Below are 21,004 nucleotides of genomic sequence, written 5' to 3'. Positions count from 1 at the left end.
AAAACCCAGAAAGAGTCCAGGCATCTATCAACGGAGAATGGCTAAATAAGCAGTGGCCTAGCCAGAGAATGGAATACTACTTAGCACTAAAAAGGAATGAACTATTGATACAGGCAACAATATACAAAGATGAATATCCAAAACATTATGCTAAGTGAAAGAAGCCAGTCATAAAAGAGTATATACTATAGGATTTATGATATTCTAGGCAAGACAAATCTAATTTTTAGTGCCAGAATGCAGATCAGTGGTTACTTCTGGGTAGAGGGAGGATTCACTAGGAAGAGGCCCAAGGGAGTTGTCTGAATGATGTTCTATATTTTGATAGGGATTTGGGTTACATGAGCAAATGCATCATCAAAACTGATCAAACTGAACATTTAGACTTAAGCATTTCACTGTGTGGAAACTAGACTTTGATTTTAAGAATGTAAAGTCAAGTCATCTTGCTGCTTGTAAACAAACAAAAAGATTTATGTAAATACCTGTTTTTTATGGTTAGGTCTGGGCAACAATTTAATCCCACAGGATCTGTGACCATGCTTTAGATGGTGATATTTGGTGGCATTCTTTGCTTTCTACGATATGATCATTTAATTTTTTAAAAATTTGTTTAAGGATTAAATTTTTTCACCATTAAAAATGTTGCTGTTTTTGAGGAGTTGGTGAATAATTTTCAGACCATCACTCTTGTACGCTCACTAGAGTTAAAAAAAAAAAAAAAGAACCCTTTACGGTATTTGTACTGGTTAGCTTTTGCTGTTTTGGAAAACAGCTACAAAATTTAATGGCTTAAGACAAACACCGTTTACTTAGCTCCTGGCTCACGCGCCAGCAGTTTGGGCTGGGCTCAGACAGGTGCTTCTTCTGGCCTTGGGGGAGCTCAGTGGTGCATCAGCTGGTACTGTCCTCTCTGCAAAGACTGAGCTAGCCAAGTGTGCCATCTGCAGCTGCAACGCCCAGGAGAAGGCCAAGGTTGTGGAGATTCAAATCAGGCACAACCAAAAGGTGGAGGCAGGAAGTTGATTTCACTGTGCTCCCCAACCCCACACTTTTCTGCCTTGAAAAGGGATCCTTTCCCAATTTGGCTTCTTCCGTGGAGTCGAGCTGGAAACTCCCCTGACAGTAAAAGCTCGCTGCTCTGTCTCCCTCAGCACTTGTGAGCAGCAGAAAAGCAAGCTTGATGTATTTCTGCAAATACGCAAGAAAATCCCTGGGGGGACTCATGCCAGGAGCTAACACAGCTGCAGGAAGCACAAGATGATGCCACCACTCAGAGAACAACGCACTATGTGTTTTTAGCACAAATATGGATTCGGGTTGATCATCCCTGAACAAAAAAGAAAACGAAGATTAATGGCTAAAATGAATCATCATTGCTTATTTCATACTGTAAGAAGCCATAGCAAGACAGTGTTATGCTTCCTTGCTAAAAACAGAAGTCATAAACAGAATGCTTAGAAGAAAAGAATGATGAGAAGCAGATTTTTGAAGTATTTTTTTAAAATCGAATTGGTTTGTTTTTTTATCACTTATCTATCATATGTAACGCTAACTTCCTCATCCATTACAACAGAAGCAAACAATACTGAAAAATAATCCTTTTTTCTGAGGCTATGATAGTAAAAAAAGTCGTTTCAACCTTGAGTACGTGCATTAAGTCTTAATGCTAAGAGCTAATAACTCTGACATTGGAATTTCACTTGTATTTAAAGATATGTTTTCTCTGCCGGGTGAGGTGGAGGCATCACTTTCTTTTCCAGTGACAATTAACAGCTACTAATCGCAGTAAAATGGTTCTTCCAAAAATCACTTATGCTATGAAGGTGGGAAGTTGTCATGGACATGTCAGGGGATGTGAATATTCATTCTCCATAGGAGTAAAGATACAGATGCAGGGAATAGGGACGGAGGATAAAGATGGTCCTGCCCCCACTGGGAATCAATATTTAATCTTTTCTGCTTGAGACCTCTGAACCAGTTAGTCAAGTAATGCAGGCTGTGATGGGGTGTCCCATGCATTCCTTTCTCTTGTTGCTCTTTTTCCCACAAAGATATTATTTTCTGAAGGGTCAGATTTCTGTCTTGTAGAGCAATTGACTTAACTTTCACATGTTACATTTATGACTCAAACAGAAAAAAATCAAATCTTAATTATACCTACTTTGGTGCCTGTATTTTACCAGCGAGTCTCTCTGTGCTTGTCAAAACTGTACCCTCTTTTTAGACCATGGGTGACAACCGTCTGTTAACTCCCACAGCCACGAACTAAAAAGCCTATGCTCTGTCCTGCTGCATTGTTGTTATTTAAAAATATTAATTGATCAAGTTTTCTTCATGCTTAAAGTTGGGCTCGAGGTGGGAGCACTGTGTAGATCTGGGTTTCCCGAAAAGCAGGCCCTGTGACGGGGTTTCAGAACAAGTCAGTTGATGGGTGAGCAAATCCCAGGAGACAGCTGCAGTGGCATGAGGAAATAAGAAAGGGAAGTGAAGGCAGCCAGTGAAGGAAGCATCACGAAGCCTACGACTGCCACGGGCAGCTGGAGCCCATTCCCTGGGGACCTCTAGGAGACAGTGCAGATCATGCACCTCAGGGCTATCCCTGCTCAGGAGGACGGAGCTGGGGTGTTTATACACTGGCTCCCAAGAGCTCAACTCTTTAGCACTCTGGCCTGCCATGCACGCAGGCTATGCTTGGGCCTTTGTACGTAAAGATGAGTGGGGAGGAAATGTGCACAGCCTCTAACAGTGTCAGTCAGCTACTGTGCAGCACTAACACGCTGCTTTCGTGGAAGCCCTAAGAAAGAAGGACTTCCTTGTGGTTCTCACAGCACAAAAATGACCAACCCTAGGACTCAGAGGGGCAAAACCGGAGCACTCTGCCATGAACAGAAATGAGAAAACAACTATTATTGGCAAGACTAGCTATGCAATTATAAAGTCCAGTGCAAGATGCAAAAAAAGCATCTCTGATCAAAAAGTGGGAAGAAGGTGCCTGGATGAGAGTGGGCCAGACACTTACCTCTGACCCCCGGATCACACTGCCCACTGAATGTGCTGTGGTGCTGCCATCCTGGGGTGGGAACGGCCACCAGAGTGCCCTGACCAACTCTGCTCCCTGCTGGGGATGACAGGTGCCAGTGATTGCTGGGCTGGGGTGGGGGTACAGGGACTATGAGGAGCAGGAGGCTGAGGGGCACCAGGAGGTTGTGGAGTGGGCAGGCAAGAACCCATCCCATGGAGTCAGATGATTATTTAAAAAAAACATTAAAAAATACAAACATTGCTCACAGCTCACGAGTTTACAAAAACAGGTGGTGGGCTGGAGCTGGCCCGTGGGCTGTGTTCTGCCAACCCTGTCATCGGGGAGTCTCGGTGTTTGTCGAGTCAGTTGTGAAGGAGGCAATAATTTGGGAGCGGCCCCGAGGTCGGGGCAGCTGAGCTGTCATTTTTGCTGAGGCAATAATTTAGGCCATGGATACGATGGGTTTCTGTGCTGCAGTGGGCAATGTGCTGCAGACTGAGGCCCGTCAAGCACAGGCCTCGTGCATCGTTTGGGCGCTTAGCTGCTCCCCTGGATGCCACCCAGCAGATGCTAGTAGCATCCGTCCCCCGACTGTGACAAGTTAAAATGTCCCCTGTGGTTAAAACTGCCCCAGGCTGAGAACTGCTGTAGAAGGAAGGGAGAAGGGAAATTAAGAGGCACATTTCTACAGCACTCCTAGCCTGAAAATGGGTTTTCCTTCCTGTATCTAGGCAAACCCCCCTTTCCTATTCAAGGTCAAGTTGTGGTGTTATTTCCAGGTTTGTCAGCAGTCTGGTCTTCACTGGAGCCACTTTGTGACATTCTGGCACCATTTCTGACCTTGTCAGCTCCATGTCTGAGGCGCCCTCCTGGAGAGTCTGTGAACTACTTATTATTCCCTAATAAATTCATCTTCTGTTTAAACTAGCCAGAGTTAAGTCCTATTGTTTACAACTAAGAATCCAGACTGAGACAATTGGCCTCATTAAGATTCACCCACGATCCCCTTTTAAAACCTTGGTCTTTTGTTCCCCGGGTTAAGAAGCCAGGCAGATATTCCAGGAATAACTCACAGAGGCAAATTCCCATGCCTGAGACCCATGGGAACATGTTAGTTTCCACACACATTTATAGGTTAAAGTCTGTCTCCATTATCTTTTTTCTCTCCCCTTTTTAGGGCTAGTTGAGACGGTTTGTAGGAATGAAAATTCCCTCTGGATCTCTTCACATTTATTTTTGCTTTCCCATCCCCTGGATTCCAAAAGCAATCCATGCATAACTCTCTCCACTCGTCTCATTTTCCTTTTTCTCCACTGCAATGATTCGTTCCTCTTCCCCACATTTTCCCTTCTGGCCCGACTCTCCTCCACTTAGTATTACCTTCTTTTCCTGTTGCTGTATCTGTTCCTTTTCCCTCCTTGTACAAGACACCCCTAGAGTCTCCCCTCTCTGCTGCCCACCCTGACCATGAGGTTGGAGGCTCTGGGACACCAGGCCAATGCCACGTTTCCATTCCCTTGACCCCCTGCTGCTCCCTGATGATGCTGCAGGACCAGAAGATGTTTTAGCAATGACCACTTGTATGCAGAGGTACGGATGGTCGGCTTTGAGCATAGGTGGAGAACTTGGCAATCATATGAACAGGATCTGTGTGTTCAGAGGGGCCAGGTTGCCTCAAAGCTCCACCAGCTTCAAAGAAACTTCTAATTTTTCAGCAACCCTCCTCTGCCTCTCAGCCTGTAACAGCCTGCCCATCCTCTCATCCTTCTTCTGAAGTGTTCACCATGACTCATTCCTCTTGGGGAGACAAAAGGAACCCTTGACTCCAATAAATGTTTGAAACAAACAAACAAAAATAACAGATCACTGATTCCCAGGAAGCTGGGAGGAGGTGAGGTGGAGGTAGCATTTTCCCACTATTGTACTAACATGGTTTAATTAGTCAGACCAGCTGCTTAACACCTGGAAAGGTGCGGAAAGGCATGAGAGGGTGAAGCTGAGTGCAGTGGAGGACAAGGAATTCTGGGAACAAGTGGAGTGCATGGACCAGGGAAAGGGGGCCTGCAGAGGGGCAGGAGGGGCAACCCTGCATTCTGAGAGATGAGTCAAGGCTCTATGAGCAAGTGCCAGCACCAGGCAGGGTTTTAGGCACTTTACACATATTATTTCACATAATTCCCATGACCCTATGAGATAGGTCCTATCACTGCCACCTGTATCAGTTAACTAGCGTGTTAATAATGCTGTGTAACAAACATCCCCACAAAAATTTCTTTGGCTTAACATATTCATCATTAAATCCCCCTAACGTGTCCTCTGTACACAGTTCAGTTCAGAGTTAGTGGATCTAGTCTGGGCATAGCTGAGTTGGGCTGAGCTCAAGTTTACTCCAAGTATTTTCTTTTCTTGCAGAACCAGTGGACTAACTGTAGCATGTATTTCCCACAGTGATGGGACACATGTGCAAAGGCAAGCAAAACTATGCATACTCATTTCAGGCCTCTACTTGTGTCACATCTTCTCACATTGGCCACAGCAAGGCATACTGCTGAGTCTAAAATCAAGAGATGGGGAGGCATTCTCTGCCCAGCTTGAGTTCAAATCAAGTCACAGAGCCTGGCCCAACTGATGGAGTAGGGAATTATTTTCCCATGAATGCTGCAGGTGGGTGGCGGTGGGGGAGAAGACAATGTTGGGGATGAATTCTTTCCAAACTGTAATGTAGCCTACCACATTTAAATACGTCGACATTGAGTCACAAGGGGATTAAATAATTTGCATTAGGCCACAGAATAAGTGGCCAGCTGGGATCCGAACGTCAACAGTGTGGCCTAAGAGCCTACATTACACAGAGCCACTCTACGCCACAGTGCTGCACATACCACACCCTTCCACTGTACCCCACTTCTTGCTATCTGATGCTACCTGTGGTAGCAAGTCTCCAAGATGGTCCCCGATGGTCCTCACCTCCTCGTGTTCTCACCCTTGCCTCATCACCACCCCTCGCTGAACATGGTTGACCTCTGTGGCCAAGAAGATCCTGAGAAAGTAACAACGTGTGGCTTTGAGAAAGTGTTGGTTTGTGACTTCTGAGGCTAGGTCTTGGCAGCCATTTCTAGTTCCTCTCTGGAGTCTTGGATCGCTCACTCTGGGGAGCCAGTCACCATGCTGTGAGGATGCTCAAGCTGTCCTGTGGAGAGGCCCTGTGGAGAGGAACAGAGGCCTCTCTCTGACAGCCAGGACCAATGCCCCTGCCATGTGAGTAAGCCACCTTGGAAGGGGGTCCTGTAACCTCCAGTCTTCAGATGCTTCCAGTCTCCAGTCTTTAAGTCTTCCCACGCAAGGCCAAATATCATGAATCCAGAATCCCTTCTGAGCACTGTCTGGATTCCTGACCCAAAGAAACTCTGAAATGCAATAAATGTTTATGGTTGTTTTAAGTCATTAAATTGGAGAAGGATTTATTATGCAGCCACAGATAACTAATACACAGCCTTTCCTAAGTACTAGAGACACTACCCAGTACTCAACAGCAGAACTGAAGTTTGAATTCCAGTACTCTGACCTCTAACCCGGTGGAGTCTGATTCCACACTGCCACAGGAGCAAAGATGTGGACTCAGTTAATGGTAAAGGAAATGCATGCTGGGTGCTGGGTACTTGGTGCACGACAGATGTGAAATAGATAAGGAGCCTTGAAAGGTCATCTCTGGCTGAAGACACGGAAGGTTTCAAAGCTATAGTTCATCACAGAATTGCAACACTGCGAGCGTGTCTCCAGCGGAAGACATTATGACTTCCCCGTAGAATGCTTCCCTCTGCAGACTGTCTCCCAGTCTACGAGAGGTGTGGCCAGCTGCTCCATTCCTACACACGCTTCTCCCCTCTGCAGGATGTACTTCCCACTCTCAGAAATAGTTCCAACTCATTCATTGGTGTTGCCCGCAAATCAGCTTTTCAGGGTCCATCTTCCACTTCCAAGCGTCCTTCACTGCCTTGAAGTAAGTATGTCCCTGATGGGCTCCCAGTCACATTCACAATTTCCACTTAAAAGACAGTTCTTCTTATTCCGATCAGTTAAAGACAATATGGAAACGAGAAGATACCAGCTGCCCACCCTGTCACACACACACCCAAAGAAAGAGAAGAAAATCCCATAGGCTTTTTATAATTTTTTAGATAGTAAACCAATGCCAGCCCACAAATGTGGAAACCTGACCGCCTTGGCAAGGATTCTGGCAGCTGGGGAGGCAGACTCTTCTAAATGTAACAGTTTTAAAAAGCATTCATCAGCTGAATGCCTCTCTCACCATTTACCTCTGTCTCCCAGCGATCATTCTGTATGTCGCGTCAGGCACAGGCCCTGAGAAGTGCTATGTACATACAGGAAGAAATGTCCCCTCTGAAGCGTCATTCGGAAGCTGGAATTGCTAAGTGGTCCAAGGACAGGCTGAAAGGCAATATCCTTGATTCAAGAGATCAGGGTGGGGAAAGATCAATCGTGGCCACATCACCACTAAGACCAGTCAGGGGCTTGGAAGCTTCTGAAGACATGGCTTAAACGAACAGGTTCTCCTGCCTGTGAATTCCTTGGCCTCAAGACTCAGTAGGGGGCTGGGAGTTTTCTAGAATACACAGCGTGATTCTCTGCCTCACATACCATCAGCAAGGACATGAGGCCTCTGCATGTGTTCTTTTAAATGGAGAGGGAAAAAAATCACAAACCAGAGCACACGTGACATGCCCTGTCCCCTGTACGCCCCCACCCCGCCCTGCCACATCTGGTTAGAATGTTCTCTGTTTTACATACACATCACCATGATAAATGTTTAACACGTTTTGGATTAAACAGAAGACACTGCAAAGAGTCCTAAATTAAATTCAGGAGGTCCCTAGGGGTTTGCGGGTGAGAAAACCAAACTGAAAATATTCAGACCTGAAATATTTGGGAAAAGCATTTAACTGTACGAGTATTGTCTGGCGTGTTATTTTAACAACCATTTGAATAGTAAGCACGTGGCCGTACTATGTAATCGAATCACGTGTTTATGCTCACGGACACTTACCACGAAGGAAGCCACCACTTTACATCCGTGGGCTCACCTCATTCTCACCCCTTGCTAGAGTGGAGAAATTAGCACGCACCCTCACAGAAGGATGACGGAAACTACCAAGCACCACACAACCAGTAAAAGACGGAGCTCGGGCTCACCCGAGAACCATCCACCTCCAAAGCCCAGGTGCCTCCACTGTCTGACACTGTCCCTGCTATAGGCATACACTCAGGCATATTTGTACCTTAAGTGCCTTAAGATGCATCACAGTAAATGTGTCTAAACTTGATCGTGGAATGAGTCATCTGCAGACTAGAATTCCTGCTTTTCTTTTTTGACAGTTTTATTCCAGTATATTTACTCTTCAAAACCCAGTTCAAGCATCACCGCCTGTGAGAAGTTTTCCCCAAATCCAGCCAGGACTCTGCTCTGCCCTTTATACTCTGTACCTCACCTCTCTCCTTATTGTTGGTTCCTTTGTATTTGTTTGGCTGTATGAACACCTTTAAGGTAGAGCTAATGTCTCTTTACCTTCCTTGGCCTGCTGGAAATGTCATTTTGAAAGTCTCGATGTATGGAGGTATAAGAAGTATGCAGTAACATGTACAGCTCTTGGGTGTGCCATGGGGCGGGTTTTGACACCTATGTACCCAACACCCCTGCCGAGATGCAGATCATTTCCACATCTTTTCTACCCCTTTGCAGCCAGTGCTCTTTAGGCCCCCATTTGAGCGTTGTGAAACATTTCAGACTCCACCGTCTGCTGGATTCTACATCTGTCTTCCTTATTCCAGCTGGGGCTCCGGGAAACGTGCTGGCTGCCCAGGTTCTAAAGCCCAAGGTCTTTTGTGTCCTATCTTCCCCCTATCTTCATCCTGATCCAGCAAACTTTGAGGAGCACCTATGTTCCCAGAGGTTCTGTGCTGAGGACTGAGTCACTGGCCAAGGCCAGTCAGTGCCCCTCCCTGCAGTCCTTCCTCGGAGCCTCCTATTTCCTCCATCCACTGCCTGGTTCATGGCCTCCTTATCTTCAGACTGGTACTTCCCAGCCATGGGTCAGGTCTCGCCACATCCTACTCTTCCAAGACAACAACCCCAGGGCTCCTGGCTGCTGTTAGAAACCTTCCATGCCTCCCCATTCGGTACCAACCACAATGTACAAAATGACATCCCAGCCCCTTAGCCCGGCTTCAGGAAACTTCACCATCTTAGCTCCAGGTTGCCTTTTCCAGCTTTTCTTCACCTGCTTCCATGAGACATAAACTCCAGTCACCCTTGGCCAGTTTGTTTCTTTAAAAAGATGTTTTGTTTCCTTCTAGCTCCGAGCCTTTGCCCAGGCTGTGCCCTCTGCTTGGAATGCCATTCTTTCTGCCCCTTTGGAAATCCTACTCGCCTTCAGAGCTCTGTTCCCCAAGGTCTTTCCAGGCGGCCTTCTGTGCCCTATGGAATGTCCTGTCTACCTATTCACTCTCCACCCTTGCACCCTCTGGCTGGAATTCACAGGTCCTTAGCCCCTACCAGCTACACTGCTGGCCTCACGCCACCAAGGAGTCCATGTCACGAGAACAGGGAGAGAACAAGCGTTCTCTCAGGAAGAGCAGCAGTGTTTGTTCTGCTACATTTGCTCTGCTTGTTTTCACACTGTGGATGCGTGCGTGACTGTGTTCCTCTCTTCACATTGGCTGCTGGGAAGCTTAGAGCCAAATACAGAGTCCTCCTCTCATGCAGAGCTCATAGGATGAATTCTGTACCTTTGGTTTTGTCTCCTGTTTCCATTCTTATTTCCCCAATAGCCGTATTTCTTCATCTGGTTTCATCTCCTAGATGGGTTTTTACTATGTTTCTGCTCATAGTAGGCACTCAGCTTGCTTGTTCAAGGGAACAATTCACTGACTTCACTGGAATGCAGCAGAGAAAACAAAAGCTCTTCAAGAGCAGAGGGAGGGGGAGGGGACAGCTCAGTGGTGGAGTGTGTGCTTAGCACGCACCAGGTCCTGGGTTCAATCCCCAGTACCTCCAACAAAAATAATAATAATATAATAAATAAGTAAACAAATAAACCTAATTACCCACCTCCAAAGAAAAGAAGGATACAATACTGGGCTTACAAACAAACAAACAACAAAAACCTTATCTGCTAAGGAAAAAAAAAAAAAAAAAAACAGATGACCTTAAAAAAAAAAAGAGCAGAGGGATGTCTCTCTGATTCAACTTTATGCCCAATCCCTACCCCCAACAGCCTAGCACAGAGCTTGGAGCAAAGTAGAAATTTGATAAATGATCAATTTCACGGAATTAAAAAAGTGGAGGGGGCATAAGAGCTCAAACTCATCGGTTAATGGGTATAGTAAAATCCCTGAAAATAAAGTTGCTTCTATTCCAGGATTATTATAAATTACGGGCACGGAGCTAACATTTAGAAAAAGAAGAGACTGCTTTTGGGCTTTAAGAATAACTCCAAGCGTTATTCAGCTAAGCAGAAGCCTGCCAAAGAAAGGGCCATGCCTACTAGTACCAGAGCATGTAAATATGGAAAGAATCTCTGTCCTGGGAGCCCTGGTGTTTCTGGGGATCTGTCGGAAGGCTGGTTGCTTCTGTCACAACAAAAGGAAAAGACAAGATGAAATTAATGATTCTTCGCACGCCTCTTTATGTGCCTACACCAGTCCTGTTGTGTAGAAACTTAAGATTGATGCCTTCATAAAGAAAGCCCAGAGAGTGTGAAGGCTGACGAGGGAACCATTTCTCCTGATCACAGTACCTGCTTTTCCTTTCAGCTCCCATGCAAAGAGACCTCGGCCATCGTCTCCCCGTGAGTCTCTCTCACTGTATCTCCGGGTGGGTCTCTGGAGTCCCTCGGGGTGTCTATCAGATGCCGACGCCCACATCCCCAATTCTGATGTGGCAGGACTTGATTCCATCAGCTCTGGAGGAGAAGCCCCGGGGCTTCCGTTCATCAGGAGTGCAACACTGCTGTTCCACTGCTGGGGCCCTGGACACTGACAGGCCAGAGGCAAGTCCATCAGGTCGAGGTGATGGGCGGAAAGCTAGAGGCAAGAGCATTCCTGAGGATGAATCACAGCTCCTTTATCACCCAGCCCTCAGCTGTTGTCCTGTTGATCTATGAAGCTGCTTAGAGAAACAGGGTGTCGTGGTTGGAACCCCAAACAATGGCAGCCCACCTGCCCTCCGTCTTTAGGCAGTCCTACTCGAACTGTGACAGCCGTTCCTCCTAGGGAACTTCCCAGAGGAGAACTCAGGGCGCTTCTTTTGGTGCCAATTCCAGGGTATAAGCCCGTCTACCCTCCCTCAGAGAGACCTTCAGCCTCACATCCATCTGGCAGGCGAAACACCAGTCTGGGGACATGCAGGGAGCCCCAGGACATATGCAATGGCAGCAGGAGAGTTACAAGAGTCATCTCACCCTGTGGCACCTTGGTGAGGGGTTCCGAAACTGCCCTGCACCTTGCTGTATTTTGTCTGCAGGCAGCGCAGCAAGATAACTCTATCCTCATGTGGTTTGCATTTCAGTAATTTTTTTAACCTGAGAAATAATGGTAGGTTTTTCTTCTTTTTCTTTTTTCCCACAGTCAAACACTGAATAAACCAGACATCAGAGTCTGTCAATGACAGCTAGCGTACTTGGTTTCCATCGCTTTCCTTGACGTCCTCGAACTTCAATCTTTGGCCATCAGTGGCTATAAATCAGGGTTTCTCAGCCTCAGCACTACTGACGTTGGGGGCTGGATAAGCCTTTGATGCGGGGCTCTCCTGCACACTGTAGGACGTTTAGCAGCCCCCCTGTTCTCTACCCACTCGCAGCCAGGAGCAGCCCACCCTTCCCAGGGGTGGCAGCCAAACATGTCTCCAGACAGAGCCAAATGTTCCCTGGGGAGCAGAATCACTCCAGCTGAAAATCGCTGCTGTAGAGGAAAGAGGCTGGGAGAGTCAGGGCAAGGATTGCTCTTTGAAGTGGTCGTTTCTGCTGCAAAGCTTCACAAAAAGCACCAACAACCTGCCTCTCCCTTATGTTACCCGTTTCCTCATCCTCTACTCTGCTATCAGGGAAGCCGGGAGCCATGAAGCAGCAAGCTCCTAGAGGGAGACAGGCATTTTGTATGTAGACTTGCACTGATGGATCTTCAGGGAATCTTCCCAGACCTGAGGCCTCAAGGCAGGGGCTAGGAGAGGTGGGAGGAGACAAGGATGGGGAAACTGGACCATTTTTCAACTTAAAGCAGCTCAAGTCTGGGTTGCATTGAGAAAACGCACTGAATTTTCCTTCATAGTTCATGTGACAGACCCTGTGAAAATCTTTTCCCTCCTCTCTCTCTCTTTCTTATTATCACATACAAATGGCAAATGTCCTTAAGTCTCTTCCACACACTGACCAGTGTGCTCTCCAGCAAGGCGTTCCTACGGACTCCTTTTCCTGCCCCATCCCTCATTTCTCTCCGGCTTTCTCCCTCCGCTCATTCTGAGCCTTACATAAATCTCCTTCCTTCCAGTGCTGCTGCCACCATCACCGCCACAGCAAAAGCTTCAGGCAGAGTGCAGGTGAGGGAGGAAAGCTCCTCCCATCAGGCGAGAGGTTTGGTTCTACACAGTACACATCCCCCGCCCCCAATTAATACGAGGATTAACTCTGTGGTCTACTTATTGAATTGCTATGTTGTTTTGAACTCTACTAGTTTTCTTTCACTACATCACATATCACCACACACTGATAGGCTTAAAATCACACCCATTTATCAGCTCACCGTTCTAAGGTCAGAAGTCTGGGTCTGTGCGGCCACGTCCTCTGCTCAGCTCTCCCCAGGCTGTATGGAGGCGGGGCCTGGCTGCAGCGGTGGTGCTGTGCTTCTTAGCTGAAGGTCTGGTCATTTCCCAAAGTCAAGTGGTTGTGGCAGGATTCAGCTCCGTGCAGTGGGAGAGCCGAGGTCCTGTTTCCTTGCTGGCTGTCAGCTCCCAGAAGCCCCCCACATTCTTTGCCACCTGGCTCCCTTCATCTTTTAATCCAGTAGCAGAGACCCTGCCCCACCTGATTCCCCTTCATGCTTCAAATCTCTTTCCAAAAAAAGTCCTGTCACCTATAAGTCCTCATCTAGTTAGGTAACACCCACTGAGCATAATCTCCCTTCTTAAGGTCCACTGATTGGGGGTTGAATTCCACCTGCACAATCCCTTCAGAGAAGCATCTAGGTTCTTGTGATTGAATAACTCAGAGGTGTGTGTATGCCAGAGGTCAGGAATGTTAGGGGTCATCTTAGAACTCTGCCTACCACGAACTCTAATACGAAAATGGTTGACTCCTGCCACTAGAAAGCCACCACTTTATCGAGGAATCATTGACTGACTGATTCATTCATTCCCCTTACACCAGCACAGAACATGCAAGATGCCCTTACGTAATATTCATTACCTAATGTTTTTGAGAAGTAAATTACCTCATTCAACAAATATGGAGTATCAACTATATTTCAGACACTTTTCTAGGCGTAGAAGACACAACGATAAACTGTCAGAGAAGAGTCTTGTTCCAACAGTGACTGAACGAATGGACAAACATCAGAGACTTCCCAGACCACGAGGTCCTCACTGGCCTGCCTTCTCATTCAATAGACACTTACTGGTTCCTGACTTTCTGTGATTAAGTATGAATCTTTAACCAGTTATTCCTTAAGAGAAATAAAGAGTTGCTCAAGACAACCAATGAGACAGAATGTGGAGCTAAATATGGCAGGCTCATTCACCAACTCAGATTCCCTCGCTATGCTGTCCTTAGGTAAACGGATGAATGGCCAGATGGCGGTTACTGAATCACCCCCTCGCCTTGGCTGAGTGTGGAGGTAAAGGCAGGGTGGTGGAGATACGGGGCTGCTTGATAAGAACTTCTTCCTCTTGGAGACCAAAGTACAGGATATGGGGACCTGGAAGAAAGAGCTGAATGGGAAGTCCAATAACTCTTGCGATGAGTCAGATGTGGTCTCAAAGCCAGGACCGGAGGCAGAAATCCAAGAGTCAGGTTGTGGCGAAGAACGGCAGTTAGACTGTAACTGTGAGCAGGTGTTACGACTTGCCCCTTTGGGCATTTGGAGTGGGTCTTTGGGTGGGCTGGCTGAGCACGAAGAGGTGATCAGGACAGGCAGGGCCACACCCCTATATCTAAGTCTGATGCTTCTCACTGGGGAGTGAGTGTGTCCCCACTTCCCCTCTGAAACATTTGGCAATGTCTGCAGACATTTTTTGTTGTCATAACGGGGGTGGGGATGCGTTTCAGCATCTCTAGAGGTCAGGGATGCTGCTCAGCAGTCTGTGGTGCACAGGACAGCCCCAGCAATAAAGCATGCTCTGGTCCCAAACATCAAGAGTCCTGAGGCTGAGGATTCCTGTGCTAACCAGATCCACATGTTGGGATCAATGGCTGAACAAATGATCAATGACCCAAAGGCCACTGCATTCAGCGGATTGTGTTGGCAACTGATACCCGCTCAGGGCTCCACATTCAACCAGTCTCAGGGCCACAACACACAAACTGGACCCCAGTCTACTGTTAGGGTGCACAGTCCACAAGAGGGTAAACAAATTACCTGAGAATTTTGGTGTCCTGTTCATCAAACGGTAATTCCTGGTATATATAACTTGGAACACTTAATTCACATTTTTTCTTACTTGTTTAGTTTTTGATTTGGACCACCTTTATTGTGAAGAATGCACAATTTTAGGTCTCAAAGCACAATTAACCCTTAGGGAGTGGGTTGTGAATCTTCCGGTTTCCTCGAGTTTCATCAAAAGACCCCAGATTCCATCTTGCTGCAACACACAACAAATATTTCGCTCCTCGGCCCTCCTGAAGGGAGTGCAGCCTGAAGCTCTAACCTCACCTTCCCTGGGTGCAGGCAAACCTCGCGACAAGCCCCGCACTCTAAGGGCTGATTTCCATCTAACGGCCCCAATATGCACTCTGCAAGTTGCATTCTCAGTGAAGTTCCAGAGACTCTCCCTTTCATCATCTACTTCTTTCATGAAATCAGGTTTTGGAAAACATAATTTTGATTGCGGTATGTTCCAACTGACTGAGAAGATACAGTATTTTAAATGTTTTTCAAGTTTGGAGCAAATGCTATCTTTTTTGATGAGATTATGAATATCAAATACAGATGTCCAAAGGGCAGGAATTCCTCGAATTCTAGAGAAAGCGGTGTAGGAAATAGAGCCCTGGATGGTTTTCTTCTTCTTTACAATTTCCCCTAATTAATCCTTCATCTTGGACTTGATGCCTTAAAGGTGTTTTAGAAGTGGCTTCCCAGGCTCAGAGAGAGGGTGTGGTCCTGCTTGGGTAAAGATGGCAGGCCGTCCAGTTTGGAACCTGTGTGGTGTGAGTGGAAAAGTGCTGGGTCCTCAAAGGTAATTTTTCCAGTAGGAAAAAAAAAAAAAAAGTGCCACAGGTAATCAGTCTTCTTTTTTGTTCTTCTTTTTGGTCCTTGGTCTGTTTGGCAGCTACCTAAACTACAAGACCTGCCAGTCATTTCTGTTTAATAATCCTGCTTTGAAACTCAAGAAGTACCCGCACGCAGCCCTGTCAACAGGGGATCATTAACGCTGAGCAGACAAAACATATACGGTTAATAGTTTTTGTTGAAATAAATGCCCTGTGCACCCCCTGCTATTAAAGAGCACACACAGGTTACCTAGGACGAGGATGCCAGTTACAGCTGCTGTTTTTGATTACTCGCTTTTGCACTTGAAAGTAGCGAAGAGGCTTGTTTTTATATGAGAAATAGAATTTCACCTTTTTGGTTTTTACTCACTCCCAACCCAGCCTAGTTCCCAAAGTAAAAGGAGTTGGATTAACAGAGGAAAAATGAATAAATTAAAACTGTCTTTGTGGGCACCTGTTTACTCCCCATTGGCTAATTGGTGTTTCGAGTAAAACTAAGATGCTGGCAAAGCTTTTGAGAGTTCTACTAGAATTTTAGTCAGGCTGTGGTACATTCCTGTTTTGTAGAAAAAACTAGGAGCCAGATTTTTACAGGCCACAGAAACCTGCACCCAAGTGCCGGCTATTTACTTGTGAGAAGACAACAATGTCAACAAATACACTAAATTTCACTACGTAAGGCCAGGCTTCCTTCCCTTCCTCTCTCCCTCTCTTCCTTCCTTCTTCCCTTCCTCCCTTCCTCCCTTTTTCTTTATGTGCTTCTCTTAAGAATCAAGAGAACTACAGCTCTGCTTCAGGATTCTTGATTCTGAGATGGTGCCCCTTGGTACCACGGGGCCATCAGCTTTCCATCAAAATCACCCCCATTCATGAAGTGTCTCACAATTCCCAGGCCCCAAACTGAACTGCATCTTCCCCACCCAGCCCTGCTCCTTTTCCATCTTGGTTACTGAAATACATCCATCCTCCAACCTGTCTTCCTGCCTAAAATCTTTAAACCACTGTTCAACTGCTTCATCACAGTCAGTATTTATCCCGAGCATTGCACACATGACAAGTTAAGGCTCCGTGAACTTCAGTCTAAATGCTGGCACGGAACCGGCACCAGACGAGGAAGCCCTACACATAATGTTTGACTCTGCTGCCTCAACTTCTTCCTGATCTCATGAACTCTCTCTTCTCTTTCTCCTCCTGGAGCCCTCACCTCCTTCTGGGCCATCTTCTCACTGGTCTCTCGGTCCCCATTGTGCCCCTCCCATCCTTCCTCCTTCCCACTGCCAGCCTCAGGCTACAGCGCAACCTGAATGTCATCTGTTCCCCGTTCAAAAACCCACTCTCACTCCCCAGCGCTAAGGCGTGCAAAATCTGTTTCCTCATCAAGAATCCAAGGTTCTTGGGGACTTGACTTCATAACTGTATTTCCAGCTTTACTTCCCACAATTTTGCCTCATAGACCTTATGACCGACCAAATGAAAATCTCAGCTGACCTCATAATATAAATCACAACAGCAATGACAGCTGACTTGTTTTAGATATCCAACATGCACAAGGCTCTGGATGATGAAGCTGTAACAGACTTCGATCCTCACAGCAACCTTAGGAGAGAGATGCTATTATTAACGCACTTCAATGGAAACTGAGTAACTTACCCGGTGTGCCCAAAGTTGCTCAGAATGACTCAGAGGGCCTGACATTGGAACTTGTGCTTTTAAGCAGGATGTGCACCAGGGTTTTCCATGTCTATGACTTTGCTCATGCTGTTCCACCTTGCAGGGCATGTGTAACCAATTTTTTAAATCCACAGTTGACTCAGTCTGCACAACTGATTCAGTCTGTCCACAATTAGTGCTGTGTTTCTGCCTCCAATGAACTCTTCCAGTTTCCTTCACCTGGGAGTTGTCTCTGAACATCCAGAGCATTTTAGCTGGTCCTCTGTGACATATGTCCTTTTACACATTCATTTAATGAATACAGTTGATTCTCATTATTCGCAGTGGTGATGTTCTACAAAGTCGCCAGGAACACGAATTAATGAAGACGGAACCACTGCTCCTAGGGGAAAAACAGGGTTAGGTTCCTATGAGTCTCTGATTGCAGCGTTTCATTAAGCAAATCAGTATGGAAGCTTGATGTATGTGCGTTCCTGTTCAGAGACACCTTATTTAGTGTGTATTTTTGACTTGCTCACATTGAACTCATGGTCAGCAGCACTATAACTCATGCCTAGAGGAAGCTTGTCTAACACACATATTTTCTCCATAAGGCTCAGCACGGCCTTCTCATGCTTAGGAAACTAGACAGCACTTCAGCATTACTGGGCCATTTTAAGTGGTCAAATCACCAACAAAAAGCACAAAAATGCAAAAAACATTGGCACTAAATAGGCTGTGAAAAACCTAGGCTGGGAATGTGCTTGTTGAGCAACTAAAAAAATTTTCACCATTGTGTACGTGTCCTTGAATGACTGTGAAAGCACCACGAATATTGATTTCAATAAATAATTCTACCATGAATCTGTGATTAATGAGGATGGACTATATTTATTTCAACTTGTGTCACTGTTATTTAGTAAGTGCTTCTCTTTCTTGATAAATTATAATGTCCTCGAGAGAAAGAGCTATGTCTTATTAAACTCTATGCTTCCCCCCCAATTAGCCCAATGCCTTTTTCATTTTAAGGGCTCAATAAATTATTTATTAAATTAATTAAAAGGAAAAGGAGGAAGTACATACTGGTTCAGAGGGTCATGATGTAATTTCTTCACGGTATCTGGCTTTCCTTCAGATATTTTTAGTCTACTTGATGTGCTATGCCTTCAAGATATGTTCAGTAATGTGTAATTGTCCCCCTTACCTCCAAAAGCTTTTCTTCTTATTTTAACACCAAAGATTTTGGGGATGAGGGGGATGGATATTCTTCCCTCTTGGAAATATGCTGCAAATATATACTGCAATTAGGTGATGCTGTGCCAGCCCCCTGTGATGTTTTAGAAGATCATACCACACACGGATAGTGGATGGACAGTCCTATGAAGTGGCGGGAATGCGGTGGCGAATAGTCTGTGAGCCACGGGCCTGTTTTAGTCATGGCAGGAGCACAGTCTTCACCAGGGACAAAGCTGCCAATTTTCTTTCTCATTATTCTTGGTTAATGCCTCCTACTCACGAGCATGACATTAATGATTCTCTTTCACTGCTTTTCTTTTTCTACTTATTAACGTTGGCTTGGCTTTCCTCCCCCGACCCTTTGTGTTTTGAAGGGAATACCAAAATAATGAGGCTGTTTTGTTCTACATCCATGAGCTTTAGCTACGTAAACCTTATATCAAATCAACATTTTTTCCCATTGCTATAACAGCACTCTCTCTACAATGATCATATGTGATTTTCCACTGCTGCAGGAGATGGGTAATTATCCTACCAAGCAACAAAACAGGTAGCTTTGGGAGCAACGTAAGAACCTGACGTTCAAGGTCATATTTTAAGGACAGAGAGTCAGAATTTTCAAATTTAAAAAATAATGTCCATTCATGTATCAGGGCTTGTGTCAGATAAGAATCCAATGGAGATTTCTGGTTTTCAACTCTTTTGCCCTATTCTTCTTTACAGGGTTGACTTTTTTTTTAAACCTCCCTGTAGGAGAATGTGATTAGGTAAATAGAAGTAAATACAATTGCAAATGTTGATAATGGCCATGACCCTTCACTGCTACCTGCATGCATGCTCCTTTGCAATATGACTTTGCAATGACCCTTATCAATAGTTCAAATCTATTTTCCCTTCCTCTGACTCTGGCCTGACTCAGTAACTTGCTTTGGCCAACAGAATGTGATACCAGGGAAACTTGTATGAGTTCCAGGCTCAGATGTCAAGAAGCCCCTCTTCTCTCTCAGAGCTCTGCCCAGCCTGTTGGAGGATGGCAGGCTATGTGGCTATGTGGAGCAGAGACTAGCCACCTGGTGAGCAGCCAGTCTCCAGTTTACCTGGAAGCGAACTGCAGATTCATGACTGAGCTCAGCCAAGAGTGAGTCCAGCCACTCAGCTGAATCCAGCTAAAATTTCTGACCCACAGAATCATAAAGTAAGTAAAAGGTTGTTTTAGGTTATTAAGTTTTGGGGATGCTTATTATGCAGAAAAAGCTAACTAATACAAATATTCTAAAGGATCTAAAATTTTTATCTAATGAGCATACAGGAGTAGTCACCTGAAAATTCTTTTCTAACTACTCCAAAACATCAGTGTTTTCAAGGATTTAAAGACTTAAAAAAAAATTTGGGGAGTGGGTAGAGGGTACAGTTCAGTGGTAGAGTTCTTGCTTAGCAGGCAGGAGGTCCTGGGTTCAATCTCCAGCACCTCCATTAAAAATAAATAAAAAATTAAATTAAAAAAAAGAAATAAACCTAATTACCTTCCCCCAAAACAAAATTTAAAAAAAATCTCTTAATTAAGAACATTTCTAACTGGCAATTTCAACGGTTTTTTTCGGGGGGGGGGGGGAGCAACCTTTGTCCTGTGACAAGTCTATGCATTTTTCCTTCACAGTTAGCAAGTGAACTGGAAATACTGAGGAGAAGGAGGAGAGGATTCTGGCAAGGACTTGAATTATCAGGAAATTTGGCATAAAGCAACAAAACATCACACCCCAGACAATGCTGCTAGCTCCTAGGATTTGTATTCTCTAAGCCAACAGGAAAGAAAGAGAGTGTGCAGAAGTTCTAATGGAGGACTTTCCTTCAATAAGAATTGTGACTCTCCAATAAGAACTTCTCCATATTGCTTATCTCTTTATGAACATTGAATAAAATATGTTTAGCAATCCTAACATAGAATGGCTAACAAGAATGGCTGTTATAGCAAGAACATTTCAAACTGGAAAAGAGAAAACTTGCATGAAATTGTTTTTTTATGATGAATTACATTAAAATCATTCTGAGCTGTTTTAATAATATGTTTTCATGGAGACACAATTTGGTCCCAGTTACTCTGAAGGTAATCAAGAACGGTTACCTACGGAAGGGACAGGATACTGATTGAAAGAGGCAGATATAATTGATTTTGGTGAAAGTCTATTCACATTCACTGACTCTGAGGTGATCTGCCTTTAATACCCTCAGAAGACTACAACCTGGTCTTCAAGAACACAAGCAATTTTACATTCACCTGTGAAAGCATTTATGTCCATTTCTGGGAGTTGTGTGCATTGAGCTTTTGTTATTTTCCTACTGAGGACTTAAAACAAAAATTAATTCCTTTTTAACAGGCATGCCTGCTTGTGGTATAAAATTCAAAACATCCAAATAGTGAGAAGCAAGTCTCCTGCTGCCTCACGTCTCTGAGACACCCAGCTGCTCTCCGCTCGGACAACCTAGGTCAGTGTGTATCCTTTCAGAGATTTCTTTAAAGGGAGAGGGGGCATTTATAAACATTTATGTGTGGTAGAGATCACCAGCACTGTTTCTGCTTCCTTCGGGCACGAAGCTGGAT

Source organism: Camelus bactrianus, chromosome X (genome assembly GCF_048773025.1).
Source record: "Camelus bactrianus isolate YW-2024 breed Bactrian camel chromosome X, ASM4877302v1, whole genome shotgun sequence".
NCBI lineage: Eukaryota > Metazoa > Chordata > Mammalia > Artiodactyla > Camelidae > Camelus > Camelus bactrianus.
Note: the sequence above shows the minus strand (reverse complement) of the source record.